At 37.4% G+C, this 25,484-nt stretch overlaps 1 long non-coding RNA gene across 2 annotated transcripts; it reads left to right on the forward strand.

Annotated features, from left to right (window-relative positions):
• The first annotated feature begins 570 nt into the window (after window positions 1-570).
• On the forward strand, window positions 571-24,493 carry LOC121469946 (uncharacterized). 2 transcript variants are annotated; one of them, XR_012055867.1, is made up of 7 exons: window positions 571-738; window positions 1,097-1,221; window positions 7,109-7,237; window positions 12,363-12,425; window positions 19,948-19,993; window positions 21,541-21,599; window positions 22,277-24,493. It is a non-coding gene; the product is annotated as an uncharacterized lncRNA (long non-coding RNA). The 2 variants fall into 2 exon arrangements; XR_012055866.1 differs by lacking the exon at window positions 19,948-19,993.
• The last annotated feature ends 991 nt before the right edge of the window (window positions 24,494-25,484 follow it).

The following is a 25,484-nucleotide window of genomic DNA, read 5'->3' on the forward strand; positions in this document are numbered from 1 at the left end:
TTCACCCTCTCTTCTGGCCTGTGTAGGAAAAAACTACTCATTCTTCTTTGGAGTGCAGCATGAAACCTATAGTCAGCAATTGAGAGTTGGCTTTTAAGTTTTATAAGCCTTTTTCACATTATGTTGGTAATGTATACATACAATTTTTATTTTTGAGTATATAATGAGCATGCAGGGAGCAAAAAAAGCAAAAAAAAAGAGCCTTTTGTATTATGTTTCAGACTACACCTATGTTATAGAGCATAGACCATATTCAGGGCAAACAAATCCAATAGGCCAAGGCCTTCAGATGCATGCTGCCTTGGTTCTGATTGGAATGAAGCTAACCTTCCTCATAACAGCCAGTACATTGTGGTGTTTTGGGTTTTGTAGAATCACAGAAGGGCTTGGGCTGGTTTGGTTTTCGCTGGAAAACCACCCAATTCCAATTCTTCTGAGCAATACTCCTGCCATGGGCAGGAGCACCTTCCCCTAAACCAGGCTGCTCATTTGTGTGAGTGTTTTGACTTCTGCTGAATAGTGCTTTCACTGTGTCAAAGATTTCTTTTAATCTTGTTCTGTCCCCTCCAGCTTGCAGCTTGGGTTGGGCAAGAAAGTGAGCTGGGACAGTGCCAGGACAGCTATCCTGAATTGGCCAAAGGGATATTCCATGCCAGATCACGTTTTGATCAGCAAAGAACTGTGCAGAGCTGTTGGTTCTTAAAAACTGCTTGGGCGCTGTTCTACTCATGGAACGTGGTAAATGGTTGCCTTTGCATCACTTTATTCCATCTCCTTCACTTGCTGAACTGCTTTCATCTTGCCTTATGAATTTGTTTTTCCACCTCCTATTCCCGTTTCCCACTGGGATTGTGGGTGTCACTGCGACAAACCTACTACTAGTACAGCTACTAGTATCTCTGTGTCAAAAACATGTGAAAATAATTTTATTTTTACTATTTTACTACTGTATTTTACTACTACTATTGTATTTTACTACTACTACTACTAGTGTATTTTACTATTTCTTACTCTTTGATAGTGTCAGAAAGAAAATCTTGTTTGTTTTTGGTTTTTTTTTTTTTATTTGTTTACTATCATATTCTTCTTTTCCCAGGTAGAATAACACTGCATAGTACCTTAAGAATAATTATGATTACAGAAAATAATTGGAATCATCCAGGAGCGTGTTATTCACAATCATATGCTAAATATACCTAAGACACACAGTTGGAATCGCTGGTAAGTTTGTTTAATTTGCTATTTGCATAAAATTGCTCAGCATCTATACTTCCTGTTTTCATGTAGTTTCACTGAAAACATTGTTTTGGTTATTAGGTATTTGGACTTAAAAAAACCCAAAACAAACCAACAAAATCAAAAGAAACAAAAAACCCCAGCAACAATAACAAAAAACCCCACCAAAATTGAAAAACAACCCACCAAAATGCAACAAAACAATTTCAAAGACAAAATACATCAAAGTATAGAAGTTTATTAGCAAGAAATGAAGAGGAAGCAATTTCTGTGATTCAACCAGTCAATAATCCATTGAAAGTTAAGACAGAAAATGAGAGAAGACACTGAGATGCCAATTAAGTATCATTAGCGGGTATTCTTTCCTTTTTATGTTGTACTATAAACATCTAAGGCACAGTGGTAATGCAAGGACCTAAGACACACAGACTGATTTTCTGCTTCATCTCTTCTGCTGTTATCCATTCAGTGTGACCCATTGATGGAGTAACTGCATTCACTAATTATTTAACTATTCTTTGTGCACTTAGATCAACATCATTTGGCTCAAAGGGCAGATAGGGAAACATTTCAAAGAAGTTTTCTGGGAGTCAAGTCTGAAAATCCTATATATTGAACTTTGTCTTGAATTGATTTTGCAAAACGGAGTTGCCCCTTTCTTTGAAGTTCAGCAATTATTTTTTCAGTGATATGCAAAACTTATGCAAGCAATGATACCTTGGATATAGACTCCTCTTTCAAGCATTACAAAATCTAGATTTTGAAGCAATTACTTTTCAAAGAAGCATCTATCTTCTCCTAAAAGCTCCCCTCAGTGCTGGGAATTGTCCCATCCCTAGCTTTATTTTCTCATTGCAAGAGGGAGCTGCTCAAATAATTACATTTTGTGGATGAAGAAAATGCTCAACATCCTGAGACTTTGTCTGACTTGCCAAGCCTAAAATAAGTGCTAAAATAAGACTAAAATAATAAATATTCAGGGCCTAAAATAAGTCTACAGTTGATGAGGTTCAATTTCACTGTGACTTTCTAAAATGATAAAACCTTAAAGCCGGTAAGAAGGAACTGTTGTACATTTGGCAAATGGTACTGCTGCCAGAGCAAGTTCAAAGCTCCCTCTTTGTGACACAGTGAGATATGTGGCTGTGGATAAAAATTCATAACATTTTCTTCCTCTGTGCCAATGAAAATGTTATTTGGAAGACCTCCTTGTTATACAGACACAGCACATCTGCCTGCAGATTCTAACCTGATGTAACACTAATGTGAACAACAGCAAAGACTGAAGCAGGAGAGTTTGCTGAATGCATACTTTATTTTCATTTGCTGTCTTGCTCAGCAGAGTTCATCATAAATACACTGTTTTATATATATATTCTCATGCAAACTGTAAAAAAAATGTTCCTCCAGGCTTTCCCCAGATAATGCTTTCGCCTTCTGCAGTATGTCTGTTAACCTGAAAGAATATCCTACCTGTGAGCAGGGCTTTATTTTGAGGGATGAGGCTCAACTTATTCCTTTTATAGCCATAGATACTATTCTTTTCATTCACATTTTCTGAAAGAACAGCTGTGTGAAATTTTTTTGGTGTTTAGTTTGCTTACTGTTGTGAAAAGTAATTTAAGTACAACTGAAAGAACCTATAATTTATGATTTCCACTTCAAACGTTACTGGCATATTAACATTAGAGCTGGTTAAAATATAGGAATGTGCACTGCAGATGTTAACTCTGAATGACAAATATTCTAGACATTTCAAGACAGGTGTTCAAAAATGCTGCTTTCTATGTCAGTGGCTCTGTGGTCTTTGAGATACGGACTGCATGATATGCCCGATGAAAACTGACTAAAAAGAGTTACTCTATTTTCTTTAGTAAATTTAAGACACAGGTTCTTCATTTTACATTATGCAGAAACACCTGTCTGCTGGTGGTCTCTTAGGTAGCAAATTAAAACCTTATGAGCTGCTAAGTTGGAAAAACTCATGTTTTTGCTGATTAGCATACAATATCTAGCTCTGTTTTTAGATTGAGTGCACTTACAAAGGCACCTTTGAGCTGTTCCTTTAAGTGCATCACATAATGGATATTTTTTTCCAGGTTCTGAGCAGACTGCTCTCTTCTACATCACTATTGTCCTTTTTGGTTTGTTCCTTCAGTACCACTACATCAGTCAATTTTAAGTTTTTCATGTTTGTTTCCTAAGATATCTGGTGTCTTCTTTACTTTGAGAACTGTAGATAAAAGAATTTTACCGTGTCTTTTCTTGGCCAGACTTTAACAGAACTGTTAGAAATATTTTATAATTAGAAAAATGTGTCAGGTGTTTCTGTGTTTGAGAAATCCATAATGCAAACCCCTGTTTTACAATTTAGCATGATCTTTGAGCAAATTTGAGTAATAACACTGGAATCAGGCAAGTGCCCTCTGCCACAACCACTTCTTTTATGCTCAACAGCAGCAGATAAGGAACACATAGAGGGCCTTCTAAAAAAGAAGTATTCTTACATCATAGTTTAGCTTTGTAGCAAAATATAGAAAATCCAAAGATGTGTGTGAGATTTTGAGCACTCCACAATGTTTGTAATGAGGGAAGGTTTAGATTAGATATCAGGAAAAGCTCTTCACAGAAAGGGTGGTCAAGCACTGGAACAGTCTGCCCAGGGAAGTAGTGGAATCAATGTCCTGGAATTGTTCAAAACACATGTAGATATGGTGTTTAGGGACATGGTTTAGTGGTGGATCTAGCAGTGTCACTTTAGTGGTTGGACTTGGTGATCTTAGAGGTCTTTTCTAACCAAAGTAATTCCATGATTTCTACTCAATGCACAACTGCATTGAGTCACCTTCAGAGGAATAATTTCATAAAGATGCCTGTGAATGAAATGCTTTGTAGTGTTGGTCAGCAAACATTTCTGAGGCAATGTGCAAACTTGGCTGATTGACATGAGAAACACGCTTGCAACTTGTGGATGCAATCATTAGATGACAAAATTGGAAATCTGCTGGTTTATAGTCAGAAATAGGATTTTTGGAGGCAAGAACCATAATGTTTCAATCAATTCCTAACAAAGATTACTCAAGACTGCCAAAAGGTTGTTCAAAAATTACGAGGTGTGATCAATGACCTGGAAATTTGGATTACAAATTACTGACTTGAACAGGTTTACCCCAGGGTAATCCACATAATCCTCTGGGGTGTCCTTGGATTGTCTCTCTAATGACTTTATTGACTCCCACCTGTTTGAGTTGGAGTGGTAGGCAATGGCATTCAGGCTGCCATCTGCAGAGGTTGGCGAGCTGGCACTGAGGCCACCAAGGAGCAGAATTGATTGGAAAAGCAGAAAGGGACCCTGTATGTAGCTGGCAGGGTGGCTCTGCTTTCTTGAGGGCAGAGAAAGTTTTCTCAAGCCTTTAAAATGAGCTGCCCACATAGCCAGGTCACTTTTCTCACATCTTCTGCTCACATCACAAGAAGTTACATTTATGAGCTGACATTAGACCAAGTGAAGGAATTAATTAGAAGCTGACTCTGAGCATGCATATATTTTTCATACACTGTAAATCAATTTTTCATTATTTCAAATTGTGTTGAGAGATGATATATTCAGTTAAAAAAAAAAAGGAAAAAAAAAAAAGGAAATGTAAATCTCTCCACAAACTGGTGCAATGTAATATACAACAATGCTGTACAACATCTGAAGGGTCCCACATTTATCAGAACATTCTGTTCATGTAGGATGCTCTGCTGCATTTTGAAGTGTTGCCTCTTTGAAATGTCCTCTTACATTAACTCCAAAAGAGCTACTGATAAAGATTTCCTGGCAGCAGCTTCCTCTTTTAAATATGGAATGTGATGTTTATAGCATGTATGAGGTAGCTAATTTGTACAAGAAACACATTACTTAATAAGCTGTAGATTTGGGTATTGCATGCTAAGATGGCAATTCATTAATCAATTTAGAGGCATAAATACATTGTAGTTCAAGAGAAAAAAAAACCTCAAATTTAAGTTTTAAATTAAAACAATGGTGTGTTGCAGTCATTTATTTGATTGTTCTTCAGCTGTCTGATACATGGTGAGATTACTGAAGTATGGAGCCAAACAGCCAACACTATATTTAGTTTTGCTTATTGGAAAAATGAAGGGGTATTAATGATGAAGTAAAAAACTGTGTAATAGAAAGTAATGTACTGTGAAATAAATTTACGTTTGGAAATCAAGAAAAATACAATAAAAAGTTCAAGGCTTAGATGTATTTGGAATCCACTTCATATTGTTTTTGTAGAAGAATGGTTGTGACATACAGGCTAGGAAAAATTGCAGGAACGTGTTATGAAATCAAATTAATTTATGAAAAATGAAATACTGCCCTCAGGCTCTCCTTGAAGAACAGAAACTGAAAAAAGGTGTTGGAAATGACCACATGCTAGCTAATTATTCAGTCAGGTTTGTATTTTCATATAATAGATTTTTGTATTCTGCAGTTTAAGAAGCCAGTGATAGTGATTGCTGGTTAAACTTGAGTCAGGGGAAACACAGAGAAATAGTGGTAATGGATATGATTCCAGCATGATAATAATAATAGATTTTAATTTTAAAAAAATTAAAAATGCATGCACATATAATGTGCTTCCACATTCTTCACACACACTTATCACAAGTCAAAAAATCATCTCTCTTTCAAATAAAGTAAGTCTTTCTTAAAAAATTTTCACCTAAAACTAATAGAAATGTAACGACATTAAATTATTGGCTGACAAGACAGATAGATGTTTGCTTAATGATAGCATTATAAAAATATATTTTCTTTTAATCATGTTGTATTTTAGCAAAATGACAGACAAATTAAAATGGCACTACTGAATATGCCATGTGCTCTAATAAACTACTGTCAAGTTTGTAATTATTAGCAGAGCCTATTTATATTTCAATTTGTGATACAAAGGCTTCCTGACCCAGCTGTGAGATTCTAAATCACATGTTTTAAACCACCTTCTCTCTCTGAATCTTTAAATTGTGAGCACTTGTATGTTATTAAAACTGAAAACTTAACTTATTGGAAAATCAAATAAACACCTGCTAGTAAGCCTTAAGTGTTGTTCATTACTTTTCAGACATTCATAATATTATTTTCTTTTACAGATATATGAAAAACTAAATAAAGTTCCATATTTTTAAAAGCATGATCCTCTAGCACCAGTCTCTTGACTTCATGCCCAAACCCAAGCAATTTAGACTATTTTAAACATCATTTTTCAAAATAGTTTTCTCATACTGACCCCAGTGATTAAATATTATCTGAAGAGAGAAAAGGTTAAATTCATTAAATTCTTCCGACCTTCAGAGAGATAGGTCTGATCAAAATTATATTTGGCTTCATTTTCAGTGCATTCGTGGTACTGATGGCAGTAATTATAATACATTAATTGGAATGTGACAGAGCTGTGTAAAAAAATCACTGCAAATGTATCATGTATGGCAGCTGCCTGCAGACTGAGCAGGCATCATTTGTGGTCTTCATGTATTCAGCAGGTACAGCTTGTAAATATTTCTGGTGAGAAAAACACCGAAGGTTTTATATTCAGTCATCACATTACCTTCAAAAAGAAGAATGTTTTCGGTATGGATTTTTTGCATAAAATGGAATGTGAGGTTATACTTCTTAGCTCTGAATCCAGTTGTTTTCATTTCAAAAGACTTCAGCATTTTCTTAGCTGTGCTCTTTTCTAATGCTCCCTCCAGTGATGAGGAATGGCCAGGAGAACAAGTCATTGGCTGGGACTTGGAAGACCTCAGCACTACCCTATGGATATTTCTCTATAACATTGGAAACACCACTTTTCTCTGTTTTTTGGTTTGTTTTTTTCAGATCCTTGCTATAAAGTCAATTTGTGTCATGACAATTGTGTTCTCTAAAGCCAAAGGAGTGAGAAGAGATCTGAACCTGACCCAAGAACATCTGGCACCCTATGCAGTCAACAGACTGCCATTATTCATGGTGAGTCATGCCCTATGGAAATATCGATTTTTCTAATGGGGGAACAACAGTCAGGCCTTATGAAAACTGAATAAGGCCACAGTGGAATTAGAACACTATGAATAAAGCCAGAGACAAAAAGTTTTCTGTGCCATAGTCGTGGAAAGAAGCAAACAATATGAAGTTGAAGCAATTGCAATAATTGAAGCAGACAATATTAAATTAATTTTTAAAAATAATATACTTTGATCTTACTGGGACATTTAAGCATCAAAGGTTCCTATGCACCAAAGAAAATGAAAGCATTGATGCCCTCACCATCTCCTGAGGCTGTCTCCACTCGAAAAGCACACTGGCAGCAAGACACACATCTCCCTGGGTGTCATTCCTGAGAACAGTAATTAAAAACCTGCCTGGGAAGCAGGCACTATTTTGTGGCACAGTGGGGACCTGTAGGCTGCTTTGTGGAGAAAGGGCTGTTTGCACCTGGAAATCAACGTGCTTCTGACTCTGCCAGTACCAGAATTGGCTATTTACAAAATTGAGAATTTCTTTCAGAAGGAAGAAAAAGCAAGCATAAACCTTCACACTTCACATTTACATAACTTTGTATTTTGTTCCATTGGTTGTGTTAGAGTAAAAAACATAGACAATGAAGTCTGCTCCCTAGAGAAATTTTAGCTCAAAATAAAGTTGCAAATAGCAATTATTTGCCAACAAAAAGGAAACTAAGAAAGTGTGTAGGCTTTGAGAAGAAAACCAGCTTGTACTGCATATTAGGTGAGCATTATTATGGTTCCTAATTATATTTAATATAATTTCACATAATTTCATATCCATGAAGCAGGCCCTAATATTAAGACATAAAAATATTGACAAAATATTTTAGTTCATGCATATAAATCTGAGATGCTCAGCTGCTGGAGGATAATTCCCTACAAATACTCAAAGAAATCAAAAGAACTAGTAACATAAACAAGAGAACTGCAAAATTCATTGTGAATTTTTCAGTGGAGCTGTTTCCTGTTAGGCAGCTGGTATCTGTTTTCTCAAAGTTTTAGATTTGTACCCCACCAGTAACTGGTTTCCTTCTCAATATTTACAGCTCCCCAAGTAACACCAAGTTTTCCATCATCTAACACCCCCTTTTCAGTAAAAATTACTGGCTGGGGCTACTAGAACTCCTTGACACTTGGTCATAACTTCCCCATTTCCATTTTCCATTCATTAGCTAAACAGTAAATGAGGGAAAAAAATGATGGTGTGAAACACCAACACTGCTTAACCCTGTCATTGCCATTTGCATGCTCTCCCCATGCTGGCTTTGGCTGGAGAGCATTGCTGATTTCTGACAAAAAAGCAAAATATGGACTTCTCTCTCCAGCACGGTAGAGGAAATTACTGTTTTGCTTTTGTTTCTGCTGCTGCAAGAACATGAGGTTAGAGATGGTTTTTGTTTCCTTTCCTATGTGCTTTCCAAGATAACTGGTCCATGAACATCTGAGAAATGACTTGCAATGGGGCTTATTAAACTTGTATAAATCTGATTTTTATGGAGCCTACACTGTGACTTTCACTTATCGAAAGTAACAAAAGAAACTAATGTGAATTTGCAAGCAGATTAGCAGGTTCCTGCTGCTGAATGTTTTAGAATTTATGTCTGAGGAAGAATCTGACGCTCAAATTGCTTAGGTGCTTAGATTGTAGCTTTCATTTCAAGAAGAAGGAAAACTGTATGTAGAGCTCCTTGGAGATTCAAAATGTGTCTAATTATTCACTAGAAGAGTAACTCATTTTTTAGGAGGGGGTTAGTAAAAGGGAAACCCAGACACTGCTATTTGTTTGTTTCCAACAGGTTGCAATGATAATATCTATGATTTGAGAACTGCCTAATAGGAAAGGAGTCCTTTCAGACTGCAGTTTTAAAAATTGGATGGGATGTGGAAATTTTTAAATGTATTTCTAGAACCTTAATTTACTTTGGATTTATATCTTCCTACTTTAGATGGATCCCACAAAGTCATGAATCTACAAGAAGTACATTTTAACTATTTTTCATTGGAACAAATTCAGTTAGTAATCAAAGTTTTGAGCAACTGCTATAGCAAATTAACACAAAATCAACCTGTAAAAAGGTAATACTCTGGCCAAAAACATTTTCCCATCTATATCCATCACTTCTGCAATGTTATATTCTACTATGCCTGATAGGAAAATTGCCTAAACCCTAGGTGACTGTTGCCAAAGTTTACCAAATGTCAAGAGCTTTTTCATATGATTCCCAGGCTTTTCAGGGTACACCCTCTGCAATTAACATATTAATTCAATGTGAAACTTCAGAAGAGAGAACTAATACAGCTCAGCACATGTTAAGACTGTACAAAATAGTTCAAAAAAATTTTATAAGAGCATGTCGGGTCTTCTCTTGTAAAAAGACACATTTCCATTTAGTAATCATGTTCACATTTTATGCATGCCATTACTGAGGTAAAGTGCAAAAATATTCAAAAATATTGTGCTCAATGAGCCACAGTGTTGGCTACTCTCATGTTGCAGAACTAGGGAGAGTACAGAGGAGGGATCTGTACTTCTTTCTTATTTCCCCTCAAACCCACTTCCTTACAAACACTGAAATCATGACAGAGACTTTAACATCCAAATTGCCAGTGTGCTGGAGAAAGAAAAGTAAAGTATTCCATGTTCTCTAAACTTTTTTGAGAGCTTTTGCTCCTCTTTTCCTTGAATAAAACACTACTTCTACTATCATGAAATATGCAGTTATCAAAGGAGCCATTAAAAAGCCTTTCCCTTGAAACTCCATTTTATAGCTTTGAAAATACTATCCCACTTGCAGGAGAAAACATCAAGGGAAAGAGTCTTGGACTGACTTCCTTTAAAGGAATACTATTAAAAAAATATTAGGTCTTTAGAATTATTAGGAAAGATAAGCATTTCTTAGAGCTGTCAAAAATTACTTGTACTTATTCAAAGGAAAGGATGACCTAACTTTTTCTGTGAATTATTAGCCTGTTCTCATAAGAGTTATCAGATGTGAACAAGAGAAGGCAGACATAGCTCTCAGGTCAAAACTCCAGCTGAGCAAGTGGGTTGAAAATATATCGTGTCATATACCAAACATGGGGGAACAAGCATCATCTCAGTCTAGATAATTAATTTACATCAAGAATTGACTTTGCAGTTTGAAGATTTCCTTTAGCTACACTCTGGTATCACAAAAACTTTCTAGAAGAAAACAGCAGGGGAGGGAGGGTCCCAGCGTGGCTGTATTGCCTTCCATGAAGGAATGAATTTCAGAAACATCCTGCATATGAGTGGGTTTCTGGAGCCAAGGGGATGTGGCTGTTATTGGGAATCTGTAGGAGCAAACAGCCTCCTGCCCATCCTAGCACCTCCAGGTTTGGAGATGTAGTGCAGAAAAATGTCATCTGTGTTTTGTAACGCTCACTTTCTCAAGGAAAGTATAGATTTTTAGTGTTCTCTAAAGCACAGGACATGGAAAACAATCAAATAAGAAGTATTTCTCAGGGGATAGCTCTGCAGAGACATGTTCTCTTCCTGTGATATGTCTGTAATTATGAATTTCATCTTTTGGTGCTGTTATCATTTTTCCCCCCAAGAATTCCTCAGTGTAGGAGCATACCTACTCTACAGAGAATTCCTTCATTTTAACAGGCTTCTTAGTGTGAGTGTCCATCCAGTCAGCAGAAGGTTTCTTGCCATCCGATGTTATTGTAGTGTGGTCTGCTTTTGGGTTTTTCAGGATTTTGTTCAGAGAAGTGAGTCACCCTTACTATATTTCCTTGAATGTTTCTTTTTTGCCATAGTCTCTGCTTCTATGTACTGATTTTTTTCAAGAGACTTTATAAAGTATGTTTAAACTGTCTTTTTGTGAGAGACTGGAAAGATTGATGCCTCAAGACATTTCAGGGTGCACTGTGTGAGGGAAGGGGCAGGTTGAGTCTTGCTCTGGTGAGGAGATTCTCTGCTCCATACATGTTCCCTCACCCCCAGAGCCTGTATCCCAGCCCTGCAGCAGCTTCCCATCCCTGGCACAGCACAGGCACCTATATATCTGTTTTTCTATATCTTTTCTGTCTTTCTCTCCTTCTCTTCTAATTCCCTCTTCTTGGCCTTTTAGAGTAACTTCAAATAGAATGGGCTTAGAGGTTCTGAATTTGAATGGGTTAAGTTAATGCTTTGGGAAGTGTTTCATGTCAACTGAATGCTGGTCTAAACATTTCCCAAAGTTCTCTGATTCTCTAATGTTTCTAGTCAAGCCTTTTTTTGTTGCTTTGACCTCTGGAGAACATCTTGCCAGTATTTCTCCAGTGCATCTAGCTCAGAGTACAACAACTGTAAAGCTCTTTTAAAAGTTACATTGAGTGAGTAGTTTTGGGCCCTACACTTTCATCTCTTACTTTTTGCCATCTACATTTATAACAGTGTCTCACTAGATAATGAGTTGCTTGATTTCAATTTCACTTTATTCCCTATTGATGAGTTCCCTGAATCATAACCAACAAGGTACCAAGGCTGTGGGAGGATCTGAAGACCATTCCTGCACACGGATGTCATATCCTTTTCCAATCAAAAGTGAATGAATGTTATTGCACGGGGCAGAATGAGCCATTCAGCATCACACCTGCCTGGCATAATTTAGAAATTCCCTGTTTTGGCAGCCCCTGATGCTGAGCCGGAGTTCCAGGCAGCTCCAGGTAGCTCCAGTACAACAAGGATTCTCAAAATCTCTATAAATAAATGAGAAAAAGTTCACTTGAGTGGTACTCACCTAATACTTTGTTCTTTTAAAAGTTTTAAAGTTCTTTTAAAGGTTTTTTTATACCTTTTGATGTTTATATGTTTCTACTAGAGGTTTTCACGCACTGTTTATGTAAATAATGATTATTTTACATTCTTTGTGGGAAGAGAAAATTGATGAACTGATAGTTTAACTAGTGTGGTTGGAGAAGTAGTAATTTCATGCTCCAATCCACTGTTACTTTTAGAATATATATTGCAAGGTCAGAAATAAAATTTACTCCTTTTTGTTTTTTAACATCTTAGAGTGACTCCATAAGTTATTTCGTGTCATAGTGCAACACTCACCTGACCATTTTCATTGCAGGAGAGGAAATCATCCCTATTTGCAGTCTCAGAACTTGACTGGACATGAAGCTCACTCAGCAAGGTCTGGAGAAGAATCTTGAATTTTTAATATTAATAATAACAGTAAATATTGAATTTGAGGAGAGATTCCTCTACATAGGTTTTGGGTTTTGCTTAAATTTGGGAAGTTGTTGGGAATTGAAGAGTGCCATTCCTAAACCATTGGCACTATAATCTTGTGTCAATTTTTAAATAAAATAGTATGTTGCTCATTTAATAAATGAAGATAATCTGGTTTGGGAGGATTTTGCAAGTCAGTTTTATAATAGTTTTTTCTTTTCTTTTTTTCATCTTTTATTGAACTCACCTACCTCTTATTTCTAAACAAAATTCATAATACTAAGAAAGTTTCCTCCATTGTGTGATATTGTTCAATATAATGATATGATTCAGGTGCAAATCGAGATTCAAAATGAAGGGTAGCGCTCTCCAAGGCTAGTGTTTAGGTAACTAAATGTCATTTTTCAGCCTGGTTGCACAGTCAAAAGTGTCTAAAAGAGACTATGGGTAGAAAAAAGAAAATACATTTAATGGACTAAAGGGGACTTTCAAGAGAGGTGCAGACAGACTTTTTACAAGGGATAGGAAAAGAGGTAATGGCTTCACACTGAAAGGGAACATCTTTAGATATTAGGAAGGAATTTTTTACCATGAGTGTGGTGAGGTACTGAAATAGGCTGTGCAGAGAAGCTGTGGATGCTCCAACTCTGGAAGCATTCAAGACTGTGGGAATCCAGGGTTTCCCTCTGGTTGCCCTGGCAGGTCTGGGACCCTGGCAGGGGTCAGGAACCCCCCTGGACAGAGCCCCCAGAGACACTGTCTGTGATCTCTGTCCATGGAAAAGAGTTTTCAGTCTTACAGGATGAATTACCAGCTCTGAGTGTTTGATATAAGTAATAATTAAGTGTGACATGGGTGCAAAAGTAAAATTTTAGGATTCTAGATTAGGGGTCCAAAGGGGACAAGATGGAGGAAATTGGGTGTGTCTTGTCCTTTTTCTCCTTCTTCATGCCCTCCATGTTTCACTGTGGTGTTGGCATTTTTCTGTTGGTTTGGGCTGGGGACACACTGTTCAATGTAGGTGACAGATATTGGCACGTTATTGTAAATCCAGCACAGGTAGTTTGTGGTATTTAATGTTTGTACCATCCCACTGAGGGCAGAGCCCCACACGCTGCCCTGCAGGACAGAGCTGCGGCAGGGCAGCAGAACATGTTAGAGATAAACAGAATAAACAACCTTGAAACAGCACAGACCAATTATGGCTTCTGCTTTGGCAGCGGGGCTGACAGACAGAGACTTTCTACAATCTGGGAATCATCAATACCTCAGATTCTGACACAAGACCAGGTTGGATGGAGTCCTGAGCATGGAGCAATGTCCATGTCAGGGGACATTGGAATGAGATGTTCTGTAAGGTCCTTTCCCAATCAAACCTTTCTGTGATTCTCTGCCAAAAACCCCAGGTTGTCATACAACTAGCATTGCTGAGTGCATTTTGGTTCATTACATGTATCCTCAGGAGCAGATTACTGGTACTAGGTTGAAAAGAAAGGCAGAGAAACATTTCTAATAATTTTCATGATTTTGCAGTGCTATTTTTAATTAAAAACTTAACTTCTCTGTGCTAATTTCCTCTTCTGAAATTCTTAATAAAATACAGGAAAAGAGGTCCTTACTCAAAATATCTCATAATATATTTTATTCCAAATTTAGGTTATAACATTAACACTTCCTATGGGAAATAGTAAAGTTTGAACAAGAGTGCTTACTACTTTAATATGTGGGGAAGCAAAAAAAATATAATAAAACTAGTAATTACAGCAAATTATTTTGTCTTGGGGAAAAAACATGCACCTTTGCTGCATTTTGTTATTGAACTGCCTGGTAAAATAGGAAAGCATGTGGGTAGGAGATTAATAATTCAGTCTGTAATACAAATAATGTGATTTATTCTACTATTAAGTTAACATGCACTATATATCACATTGCTGTATTACTACATGAAAACACTGTTATAAGAGGGAATTTAAAACATTTTGCTGTGATAACTTCCATAAGGAAGTAGGCATCTCATTATTCCATTCAGGAGTGAAAATAAAATGCTATTTCAGCTTTTTAAAAGATTAATTTTACTGTCTATTGGCATGATAAAAAAGGGGGAAATTTTATGTAGATTATCAGAGTCATGTAGGCAGGGAGATGTTCCTTCTCTCTTTTTTTGTTTTTAATTTTGAAAGGAAGGGAGATTCTAGGAAACCTTTAAATTTACAGTATCTTTGGGTATTTTTTGCTTTCCTCTCACATGGATAAAATACATAAAAATCAGGAAGGTCAATATGTTTAAATAGAATTCAAATCTGTATCCAGGCCTACTGAAAACCCACTCTGCCAAAACTGTGCTCTGTGGTACAAAATAATGTTTTGAGTTGCTTTTCAGGCAGACAACTTGACATGCACCAAAGACATATAGATATATTAAAAATGTTATACTCTCTATATTGCATAAAGGAGAAAGGGGGTTAAAGAGCAAAGATTACTCCTTGACTTTCTTTGCTCTTACGTGACAAAAGCATGTAGTTGTGTTCACAGGGGCAACAGCTAACACGGACTAAAAATGAATTTTCTTTCTCATCTCCAGCTGTAATTGACTTTCATCTTCTTTGTGGCCAAGGGCTATTATTCTGTACACCTGCACTCAGCCAGGAGTACAATGAAAAAGAATCAATCTCTGAAAAGAAAGTTATCACCAGCCAATAACATTGGGCCCCTTCCATGGGTCGTGCCGTGTTTAACCCAGTTGCCAAAACTCCTGGCCATTGTGGGCTGGTGACAGCCTCTCAGCTGCCCTTCCTGCTGAGCACAGAGTCACAGTGAGCTGTGCAGGTGCTCTCGAATCTGGTACTGAACAGGGGAATTCATCAGGGCAAAATGCAAGTGATGCCAGGGGCCTCATAAAACGGGAGAGCTGGACAAGACAAATGCAGGTCAAACCAATATGATTAATGCAACGTTCTCTGTTTATTCGGGAGAAAATGGCAGTTTTTATACACTTCTATACAGTTTACAGTTTACAAAGGCACTCTCGTTGGCAAACCAACATTGTTTGTCTTTGTGTTAAGGTGGACTAAACTTCCCACTAAAAACCTATACTACTTCACACCCAGACAACCCAGTGCTTCCCATCACACCTTAATACAATTTTTAGCTGCACCACAAACTCCTTATTTCTAACCGCGCCACAAACTCCTTATTTCTAACTGTGCCACAAACTCTTAATTTCTAACTGCGTCACAGGCTGGAAGGCCTCACAAGGCCCAGATCTGAGGCCTAGACTGGAGTAGCTCAAATCTCATTCCAAACATAAATCATGGCCTCTCTCTCTCAGAAATTCTGTAACATGAAAGCAGTGTGCATTTATGTATCCAGAATAGGTTTTTTAAACATCCCTGATGGACAGGGATGCATGAAAAGCATTATTTCTGAGAAGATGGGTCAGTGCTTCTGTATTCTATGTGCATTGGCTTTTTTATGTTCAAAACTGCTCATGCTCTGTGATTTTCTGAGTTTAAAATTCAAGTATTGCAGAAATTTATTGATTAGTAGCAAACTTCCCAGGCATTCACTGGGAATATTTGTCTTCTAGGCTTTTAGATTGCATGTACAAATATTCTTATCATGACTGAGTAAGCATTGCTGTTAGATTCTGTTTCCTGGTGTTGACATCCATAATTTCAAATGATCACTCTGCAAATTTGCCACATTGAATTAATTTATTTCAGCAACTATTTCTGCTACTAAACTAATTGGCTTGAATGCAAATATATAGGTGATCTGGATACTTTCAAAATAAATATAATCAGGTTTTGACTGCCTTGGGAAAGTATGCTTACATTTTGTGTAGAAGAGATATATAAAATATACCATCACTACTAGAAGTGTGATATTTTCAGGTTCACCTCACAGTAGACCTGAAAATAATGAGTCTGCTGAGTCATCAGTTCAACTGTTGTCATTGACATGTATTGCATACACTACAATGATTGACTTGATCTCTAAATCAAAACTGAACAGTAGTTCAGGATAAGTCATACCCCTGGCACAGAGCTTGCTGTCAGAAGGGCAGAACTGATTGTTTCTCTACAGAAAGGCTTCATAATTGGAAATATTATAAAGATGATTTTTTTTTCACCCTTAAAAACTGCAATTGAAAAACATTTCAAAATTGATTGTAAAAAGATTTTGAAATATTTTCTTTGGTGAAGACGCTTTTGCCAGAACTCTGCGACAAACAATTAAGATAAGACCTGTTATCTCAGGTAGAGTTTATTTCCACAGAGTCCAAGACAAATCTGTCAGCATGAGAATCCAACACCAACCCCCAAGTTCTTCCAGTTTAAATTCAGCCAAGCCTATTCCCCACACAGCTTCAGACAAGATAGTGGCATGTCACCTTTCACAGGAGAAATACCTGGGAGAACCTGCATGTGCCCAAGAGAAGCTCAGGGGCAATGACTCCTGTTAGAAATGTACATTTTACTTGCATTTAAGGGTGTCTGAGCTCTCACAGAGGAGGAGCTCAGCAGAGTGAGTTGTCAGGGCTTATTTGGACAGACAGCAATCTACCAGCACAGACAAAGATTTAGACAGCTGGCAAATCAGATGTAAAGAGGTTCTGCAGATGACCCAGGCATTTAGAAAGGACTTATCACGTGTTTAAGTAGGAATTGAACTCCACAGATTGACAGACACAATCTCAGCTGACATGGTGACATGCTGCATTTCTGGGCTAGCAAGTGTCAGTGCCTTAAACTATTTTGTTTCCCCCAGTATAGTTATTCCACCTGTGGTCTGCTCCTGTGACAATTGGATTGGTCTGTGTTTATAAATCCAGTGTGACTGGCTGTATTTGAAGTATCCCAGATGTTAAGGAATTAAAGGGGATGAAAGGAGGGAAATGAAAACTCAGTTAATGGTTACATCAAAAAGCTTTCATTAATTATTTTTTAATGCTCTTTTTGTGAGGGTTGGATTATAGTTTGGTATAGTTAGTGTTCTCTGGCTGGCTCATGTGGGTTAGAGAGCCTGGCTGAAATCACCTGGCTTTGCAAGCCCTCCACTGGGCAGCAGGGAAGCTGTGGTCACATTAGCCTCTGTCTGTAGATGGAGCCAGCTTCCTGCAAAGCTTCCTGCAAATCCTCCTTTGAATCTGTCTGGTAAAGCTGAAGAGAGCCTGCTCCCTGGGTCATCTCCTTCTTTGCAGGTTTATTTATACTGAGACTGGTCCAACTGAAAAAAAATCTATCCCATCTTCATGTAGACATTTGTAAAGAAAAGCTTTAATGATAAGACCTTGCCTAATCAGTGTGGTTTCTTTTGATAGTGTTGTGACTAGATGTCAACAATTAATGTCATATTCCAAAACCACTCATTATAAAGCCAATTATGAAAGAGCAAAAACCACACAGTTCCTTCTGGATGCAATGGAAATAAGTTGCATTGAAACACAATCAATTTTTTAGCTGCAGTGACAATCTGTAAACAGGCCCTGCAATGTGGATCCACCTGCTGCCTTCTGTCCTAGCAGCCTTCACCTCACGGAGCTCTGCCAGCCCAGCAATTCCTCTCTTCAGCTCAGCTCAGAGAAACTGATTGCTATTAATGTGATACCCTACATTTATATCTATCACTGCAAATGTCAGGTGGTGTTTTCCCACTGCCATGGGATGCTGCAGCTGTTTTCAGAACACAGTTAGGCCAAGAGCTGATTTAAATTATAGCTGTAGTGCCATCAAATGTGATTTCACTTTCACAAATCTAAAAGCAGAGCATGTGCCAAATGGTTCCTATAAAGCAGCTCCCATACACACTCCTTGTGTAGCTGAAGTGCAGCTTTATCTAGAAAAGAGAAATTTCCTCAGACACATACAATAAAACAGTTTTTAAAACCATAAATCTGCTGAACATTGACTACTTGTACACTCAGTAAAATAAATTGATGTTATGGTGTATTTTTTGGTACGTTATTAGCAGATAAACAGCTTTCTTTTCCTGTTGTTGAAGAAAAGGAAAGAACAGCAGCAAGCAGGTACATGTTCTGCACTTCCACTGACCCATTTATTCCTCACTCCTCACTGCCTGTGTTCCCCACCTTCCTGGGGTTCCACCTCCACCAGTATTAGGCTGTGTTTTGAAGGTTTTAAACAAAATAATCCTTTTCACTGAATGATAAATCAGGAAGTAAAGCTAATCAGAAATTCCCAAAGGAATATACCAATATGGCAGTTTTAGGTATTGCACTGAAATCACTTCTCTGTTGGTCACAGTACATCACAAATCTTCCCTAAACACACTGATTGACAACTAGGTTCTTATAATTTATGTGGATAGTTTTTTCCAGGAGCAAATTTAGTTACAGTTTTTTACTTTTAGTTTTTACTTGGAAAAATATCCCACCACGTTGTCAGTATTGGAGCCCCTTGCTTTTAGGAGGATCAGCACTAGCTAAGAAAACATCTCAGGCTTTATTGAATATTCTAAACCTGAAAACCTTTTCCAAGCCAGAACAAATGGAAGTACCATGGAAGTGAAGTACCAGGCTCCATGTGAGCAAGTCAGCAGATACTGCCTTATTCATATGCTTCTCTCTGAACTTGTTTTCTTTTCTGAGGCTACTTAGTAATTCCTTCAGCTTAATGAGCTAACATTTGGCATCCGCCGAGCAGCTTTGATTTAGTGATGTGACAGTCTTAAAAATCTGCAGCAAGTGTGCTCAGAGCTGGCTGCTGGCACTTTGGCATGCCAGCAGGTACTGACTTCAGCTGCAAACATGGATTTTGTTCCTGACAGAAGCTCTGCGTTGCTTCTGTGTTAGTTGTGCTGTGTGTCAGCCCCTGTCAGTGTGGGGCTGCTTGCTGTCATCACATGAAATTAGCCTAACATATAAACTTATTGACTGCTGGGTATTAACAGCCAGGGGAGATGTTTAATTCAGAGTGAGATTCCAAGCATAAGGAGTTCACTTTGTGTTTCCAGTCCAGTAGGATTTCCTAATATTTTAGTTGTTGCAACCATACTTCTTGATGTTTGTAATTCAAGCCTCCCTTGATAATGCAGTTAAAAAATATCTGAAAGCTTATCCTTGGGAAAAACAAAACTGCATTGGCTTTTAAATAATGAATTTATAGTACTGAGGACTGTTATGTAACAGACCCCAAGTATTAGTGTTAATTTCTAAAAAGGGACACTTCTCAATACTATTTATTGATTTTCTCTGATACAATTGTACAGAAGACAGTGAAGGCAAAGTTTGTGAAACAGAACTAGAGTGGAAACAACTAAAACAATTGATAGGATTGGTCCCATTATTCATTAATTTTTTATTTCTCAAAAATCTGGGGGATTTAAACATATTTCCTAGGATTAGAAAACAGATCTTGTTGGATTAGCAAAGTTGTATTTAGGTGAATTAAAAAACCCCATACAAGTCTTTGTCATATAGAACCTGATACTTACATCTTCTCCATTTTTTTGACTGCTTTTAGACTTTATTTGAAGAAAATTTGGAAGCCTGACTACTAAAGCACTCAGGTGATAATGGGGAAATAATATTCTGATAGCACTGTGCAGTTCACTCTGGCTGTCATCAAACATGAGCGTGGAGCTTCAGGAACGTGTATCCAAAGGTCTAAATGGTTTTGGTGATAATTACAAATTTTTTTTTTTACTTTGTCACTGCAATTGTCAGCAGCAGTGCCGCATGATATTATTATCTTCATATTGAGTTCAAGTAAACCTAAAAGTAATTTCTTTTCTTTCCTTATGGAGCTAAATAATATGTCATCCAGAACTTTGATGAAATGGATATTAAAATCTGTTTTAAGTCTGCTATAATTGGGGCTTATATTTTTATTTGTCTTAATTTGTGAAAACAGGTATTTAAGAGAGAAATTAGTTTTAGTATTGTTATTTGGCTTGGGATTTAGCTAAAGACAAAAATTACTTAAAAAGAATAGAAAAATATAGCATAATGCTGTTGCTTAAAAATTGAATTCTCCCATTTAGTACTCCCAATATAACCATATACCACTCTCCTTCAGCCCTACAACTGCAGGCACAAAAGGCAGAGATTAAATATTAATGCTATATTTTTCCTAGAGACAAACCTTATTTTTAACATAAGAGATCAGAAACTGATTTTTGTTTAAGCATTTACCTTGAATGAATATATTTTTGCTAACTGGAATTGCAATAGCCTGATAGTAAGGTGTTGCTGGTATTTGCTAGCATTTTCTGTAATGAAGGTGGACAGTGTTCTCTGGATGACATTTTATTTTATACCTAGGAAGAAATGGGTTTCTCTGGCTCCCCAGACACTCTCTTATCAGTGAGTAAAATTTGGATGAAGAATGTGTTATAATTGTTCACCTTTGTGGGACCACAAATAAGATACTATATTTCTCATGCAAAGAGATGCCAGGAAATTCTTTGTGTTCCTGGAGATTTCCATAGTCTGCCCAGATAAGGACCATTGATTTGATTTGCTATCTCCTGTGTACTTAGAAAGCAATCACAATTCCTACTTTTTAATACTTTTTCTTTCACATGGAATATGGATGGGACATGGCAACAAATACAAAAATATATACAGATATAGATTCATGTGTTTATTTTAAAAATTTCAGGAGGTTTTCTTAAACTCGATCTTTATCTACAACCAAAACAAGGCATATATTAATGAATTTTTCAGTGGCTTATGGACTGGCTTTTCTGCTTTCCTATATCAATTAAGTGTGCTTTCTTCAGCGAAGTTTTAGCTTTCAAAAGATCTGAAATAAGATTTAATTGCTGGAAATTAATGACGGCTTTTGAGTTCAGTAAAAAATGACTAAGAATCATGTTACTTCATTAAGAATAATTAAAATATTTATTTGGTCTCTTGAGGAGTGAGAACGTACTTCTCAGTCATCTTGTTGCATAGGAGTAGCCCTTTCACAACATCACTTACATATTTTGTGCAAAAGGAGGCGTTTGTTTACTCCAGTCTTTTCAAATCCATTTCTCTGAACTTGAGATCTCTTTGCTAACTCACACAGCTGTAACAGCCCTTGACAATAATCTGTATCTCATCATTCCAGACTGGCACCATCTCAAGAGGAAAACACTGATGTCAAGAAAGCCAGGTTGACCATTGCAGGTAATGTGGCTCTGAGTGAATTTTAGCTATTCAGACAAAACTTTTGCAAAAAAAACCAAGTTCCATCATCTCCAAAAGATTTGAAAATACAGCTAAAATTTATGAAATGCTATTCATAGACTGGAGGAGGGGACTAGAAGAGGGAGAAGAAGGGGAGCAAAGAAAGGCAAGGGGATAGGGAAAGAAATGATTTGCAGGAGTAGCAGTTGCATTCCCTGCATCTTAACCCAGAGTGTGCCGAGGCAGATGCTGAATGACCCCTGGCTGGCTGTGCTGGTACCCATGGCAGTCACAGGAGATTTTCCACACAATATCCCCCAGGAGAGCCCAGGGGCTCAGCAGAGCTTCTACCACCCCTGCTCTCAGTGAAGTGCAGCTGCTTACTGTGTCCTGAGAAGAAATGGAACACGGGGGAAAAAGTGAGCATATTGCAGATATACAAGAATGTATGCAAAGTGCAAGTGAAAGGTGTACTTCACCTTATGCCTTTTCGTACTGCCTCCTGGCCCCACTGCAGGGATATAAAGTGCATTTGGCACCCAGGAAACCTCTCCCCTTTGCTCTTCTATCCCTGTGATTAGATTACTGCTTTGATAGCAATATTTTTTGATTGCTTTAGCAGAGTATTTCTCTTTTGTTTTGCTTTGATGTTACATTTATCATGTCTTTCATAACAGGTACATTGGGATGCTGAAAACCTCACCACTGCTCCTGACGTGGTACAGTGTAATTAATCTGTTTTGGTTTGGGGGTTTTGTTTCTTTTGCTGTTTTTTCACCTCTGCTCATTTTCCTTGTTCTCCTACCCCTGCCTAACAAAGCTTCACTGAAATAGAAAGCAGGCTTGTAATAACTGCCTGTTATGTTTTTGCTTAATGTACTGTGCAAAACATGACAAGGGTGAATGTTAGTAGATGTAACAGCAGTCAAAATGTTTCCTTATTCCAGCTGTTGTATCCTCTGTGTGCAATAGATAGAAAAGATGTTAAACAAACTGGGAGAGTAAGTTGTAAATCTTAAGGTCAGAAAATGCAACTCAATTTTTTTTTCTTTCCCTGAATAGGAAAAATGTGCTGAAATAGCGTAGCATCTATGCCTAATATTTTATTTTTAGTCATTGTTGTCTTAACTTTCCTGAGTATGTATAATATACATATTTTTTTCAATACATACTGCAGAGATGTCTTTGTGCCATATTGAAATTGATCATGATTGCTGACCCTTGCAGTTATGATGCTGTTTAACTACAAAACCTTTGTGTTAATTTAATTCACTTTAAATAATTTTTAGCATCCTACTAACAAAGTATATTAATAAACCATTTCAGTCCGACACACATTTTGCAAATTGCAGTCTCTGTGAAAACATTATTTAATGTGTTTAATTGCTATACATTTACTTTAAAAGGTAATCTGTCACAACACCACATGTATTTCTTAAATTTTCTGAAAGAATATGCTGTATTTCAAACCTCCATACACAAGACATGAAACAGTTGCTGTCACCCATACTCTTTCTGTTTCTGGCTTTGATTCTTATACTTGAGAGGTATCTGCATGCCAATTTTTATTGCATTCTAATCCAAATAGATTCATCCTGGATGCCTTCATTACCCTGGGCTATCTTTGGTATTCCAAGAAAAGATGTAGCATGATGTATATTCATTCTTTCAGTTCTATAACTTTATTTGTTTATTTGTAAATCAATCTATTTCAAGCCTCAAATTGAGGCTTGCAATGTCAGATTGAATCAAGAATCAAGCAATTCCTTGGTTTCTGTTTTGACAGAAATTCCAGGTTTTTCTGCAGACCTTTGCATAAGATTTACTTTGTAGAAAAGGTTTCTCTGTAAGTGAGAAACAGACAACTGCATTAGCAAAAGATGCCAAGTAGGCTGACTTAAAAGTCAGTCTTAAATGTAAATTTAATTTAAAGGCAGCAGCACTCTTGTTATATTTAAATGAGACTCAGAGAACCTGCTTCAGGAAGTATCAGAGCTCAGGGCACTACAATTATTATCACATGCATCTGGAGTAATGGATAGATATGCTTATTTTGTAAATGAACATATGTGTGTAATTGCATAATTGTTTCAACAATAAATGTCCTGCAGGATATCTGCATGTGGAAACTTAATTATGATACATATTTTTCTGGATGGAATCAGAAAAAAACAAAGTCTATAGTTGTGTGCAATCATATGTGCTTTTCAATGCTTTGAAAAAGAAACTGTGTACTTTCACTGAAAGAAATCACAAAGCTGTTTAAAATGCCAGTTTAGAAAGTGATTTATTTTTCTGGATTATATTTCTGGATTCATTCTGTCCTACATGGCCTATTAATAGATACAGAGGAGCCAGCCACAGTCCTCCTTCCCAACAACTTTTCAGCATTGATTTCGGGTTCTTCCAGATGATTGCAGTGCCTTGCTCACATCTCCATTCCCTGCCCCTCTCTGCCTTAACACCTCCCCTGAAAACCTGGCTCATTGATCCAGCAAGGCTTCTTGCTGCCTGCAGCAGGCCATTACATGGAGAAAACATTTGGGTATTCACATGCCAGAGCTCACCCTAGGTCAGGGATGGATCTGTGTGGTGGAAAAGTCTCTCCTCCAACCCGAGCTTCCAAAGAAAGGCTCAGCAGTCTCTGTTGTTGGTCTCAGGGCAGTTTATTGCAAGTTATCTAAAAGATTTTCTTCTGGGGCTGCTGTGGTTTGCTCAGAGCTCAGGCAGAGGCACACACACACCCTGACATCCTCTCTGACTCCCGACTGCTTCTTCTCTCCCCCTCTGCCCAGGGCTGCTGCTGTCTTTTATATGGTACATTACGTGTTACATGGTTACAGTTTGTCCCCAATGCCCATTACCTATATTAAATGGTGCTTTTCTATCTTTTATATGGTACATTACGTGTTACATGTTTACAGTTTGTCCCCAATGCCCATTACCTATATTAAATGGTGCTTTTCTATCTTTTATATGGTACATTACATGTTACATGGGTACAGTTTGTCCCCAATGCCTATTACCTATATTAAATGGTGCTTTTCTATCTTTTATATGGTACATTACGTGTTACATGGGTACAGTTTGTCCCCAATGCCTATTACCTATATTAAATGGTGATTTTCTATCTTTTATATGTACATTATGTGTTACATGGGTACAGTTTTTCCCCAATGCCCATTACCTATATTAAATGGTGCTTTTCTATCTTTTATATGGTACATTACGTGTTACATAGGTACAGTTTTCCCCCAGTGCCTATTTCCTATATTAAATGGTGCTTTTCTACTCTAAACCAATCTGTGAGTGCCAACATCACCAAGAACATGGAGGTAAGGAAGGAGAAAGAGGAAGGACAGGACAGGTCCAAATCCCTCCATCTTAAAACCTCTGACCCCCATGTACAAAACCAAAACCCCCCTGTACAGCACTCAAAAATTCTTCCCTTTACTTTGTGACTACTTCTACTATAATATCTAAACTTTTGTGACTTCTTGTTCTTCCTTCAAAGTTGGAAAATCATTCCATGGCTCAAACCCAAAATCACAGCTGTTTCCAGCTGCCTGCCAGGGTCTCAAATGCTTCTGACCTGGGCCCAGAACCTCCAAAAATGTCTGAGGGACATTTTGAGTTCCAACATTCACAGACCCACAATTTTGGCTATTAGCGACGTCCTTACTAAAATCCATCCTCAGTAGGACATTGCTAATAGCCAAAATCTTCCTTTGCTCCATGTGCCAATGGAAATGGACTGAAAATACCAGCTGCTAGGACTGAGCCTTGCTGTTTTCTGTGCTCTGTATGTTCAGTACACATATTGGCATGTTTCCAGTTCAATCACCAAATGAGCAATCCCATGAAAACTTTATGGAGATTTTAAAT

The sequence above is a fragment of the Taeniopygia guttata genome, chromosome 4 (genome assembly GCF_048771995.1).
Source record: "Taeniopygia guttata chromosome 4, bTaeGut7.mat, whole genome shotgun sequence".
Classification (NCBI taxonomy): Eukaryota; Metazoa; Chordata; class Aves; order Passeriformes; family Estrildidae; genus Taeniopygia; species Taeniopygia guttata.